Source organism: Hylobates moloch, unplaced genomic scaffold (genome assembly GCF_009828535.3).
Source record: "Hylobates moloch isolate HMO894 unplaced genomic scaffold, HMol_V3 SCAFFOLD_7, whole genome shotgun sequence".
NCBI lineage: Eukaryota > Metazoa > Chordata > Mammalia > Primates > Hylobatidae > Hylobates > Hylobates moloch.
This window is the reverse complement of record NW_026652282.1, coordinates 26,634,136-26,636,630: the sequence shown is the minus strand read 5'-3', so window position 1 is coordinate 26,636,630 and position 2,495 is coordinate 26,634,136.

Here is a 2,495-nt window from a genome sequence, read left to right as displayed (position 1 = left end):
GTCTTATGGTGTTCTAGACTCTGTGGATAAGGCTCTCGATGGTATGTTCAGTAGACAGTAGTAGGTTAGTGAACAGACTTTAAAGAGAAGAAAAGCTTCAGGTAGGTGAAAATTGACACCATCTTTTCACTCTAAAAAGACCGTTGTACCAATTTACCCTTTAGCCTGTAGTTAATAAGCAAGCTCATTTCCTCATCTCCTCATGACTTCACCAACACTTGGTGCATCACCTAAATGGCATATGTAGACTTATTTGCATTTGTTTATATTTTTGAAAAAGTCAACATTTTAGTAAATGTCACTCTTTCTTGAATTGGGCAGTTTCCTCTAGATAAGGTACCCTGGAAGGTTTACTCCTGCAAGCCTCTACTTTCATCAGTTCATATTGGTCATCCACATTTAGTTTAAAAATCATCCACAGAATGAAAGGACCGAGCCCAGTTTCAAATAAAACTTTGTATTTGATGAACACAGATTTGGGCCACTTTCCTTAATAGATATCTCAATTTAACTGTGATTGTGTTCCATTTGGAATCTCTCTTGGGCACATGCGGCATTTTGCTAAGACTTCTGGCAGCATAGCCACTTATAGTTCAGTTGATAACATACACTTCTTGATTGAGGAGTTCAGAGAGACTCTATTTAATTGTACTTTCCACTGTTCGCTGCTGTGTACAAAAGAGCCAAGTAGGGAAGGTTCATCTTTTCCTCTCTGTGGTGCTAATTTGCATATTTAAACATTCTGTGGATGCTCTCCCAGTTGCAGCTCAGTGGCTAATGTTTAAGCACATATTTGCATTTGAAAAAAAAGTTGTGAAAAGGAGGAAAGTATACATTTGATCAAAGAAATGCTAATGAGAATTTAATATAGCTTCAACTTCTTCATTCTTGTTCAAAAGTTTATTATGACCTCTTGGCTAGAAAACTGTATCTGTGCTTTGTACCCAGTTTTGAGGACTTAAGATAAAAAAAGTAATTTATGTGCCTCTGAATTTTTATTTATATAAGAAGTCATCCCTGGGGTCTTTGCTTATGCAGGTTTAGCATTAGTTCAATACCAGCAAAACTGAACCTCAATATAAAATCTCCCCCAAATACCTGGTTGTCTGTTCTTCTGTAAGCAGAGCGATAAGTTTTGACTAAAACAAGAAAGAACCCTTACACATAAAAAGGGGAAGAGGAAAGAAGTGAGAATTTTTCTGCTTGTGTACTTTAAGAAAATTTTGGTGTTAATAATGAGCATTTGAGATTAGACAGTTTTTCCTAGATGCTGATGGCAGCTGTGGATCTTCTGCCTCTCAAAGACCAAGCATACCATGGTTTCGTGAGGTGAGACCGTACACTGGGCTCTACACGGAAGCATCAGCCCCACACATCATTTTTTTCTCACTGATTCTGTGGTAGCCAGTCTTGAAAGATGACTCCTATCAACCACATATTTCTGAACGTATGCCCTAATGTGGCCCCCTCCTGCAATGAATCTAGGGTAGCCTTCTGACTTGACTCATTGAAACCAATGTAATGTGGTGAAAGTCATGGTAAACCTTAAGCAGGCCTAGCTGCCTCCACTTTTGCACTTTTGAAAAACTAGAACTTGCATGTAAGAAGTCTAGTAGCCTCCTGGAGGGACCAGGTAGAGAGGGGACAAGTGGAAAACAGAGGCTCTGAACTATATGGAGAGGAAGAGAGGTGCAGTCATCCTAGCATCCCAGTTTAGCCTCCACAGGACTCCATCCCCATCTCCAATATGACCATAACTGCAGGAGAGGCCCTAAATGAGACCAGTGGAAGAACCACCCAGCTGATTCCAGCTGATACCAGTCAATTCTCATGAGAGATAATAAAATGCTTGTTTTAAGCCATTCGCTTTTGGGTTGGTTTGTTATAGACCAATAGAGAACTAAATCAATACATTTCTCCCAGGCATCTTTGCACATGTCTTCCTTCCCAGTTCTTTTTTTTTTTTTTAATCTTGGAGACGTGAGAGGAGACCATTGCATTGGTTCAAAGACAGGCATTTCATGCCCATCTTTAACCTGCTACCCCTACTCCCCAAAACCATATAGACCTTGAGTAGCCCATTGCTTTGATACAGCATATTAAGTCCTTAAACTGAGTATAGATTTTGGTTTGGTTTAGCTTTTCTTACAGCTGATTTGATGAAATACTTAGAGAAGTAAAGATAAATGCTCTTAATTGCAACCTATTAAAGACCTTCCTGGACATCAGTGATAAACTCCAAATCGAATATGTTTTGGGAAAAAAAAAGGTGGCCAGACGCGGTGGCTCATGCCTGTAATCCCAGCACTTTGGGAGGCTGAGACAGGCGGATCACGAGGTCGGGAGATTGAGACCATCCCGGCCAACACAGTGAAACCCAGTCTCTACTAAAAATACAAAAAAAATTAGCCGGGCGCGGTGGCGGGCGTCTGTAGTCCCAGCTACTCGAGAGGCTGAGGCAGGAGAATGACGTGAACCCCGGAGGCAGAGCTTGT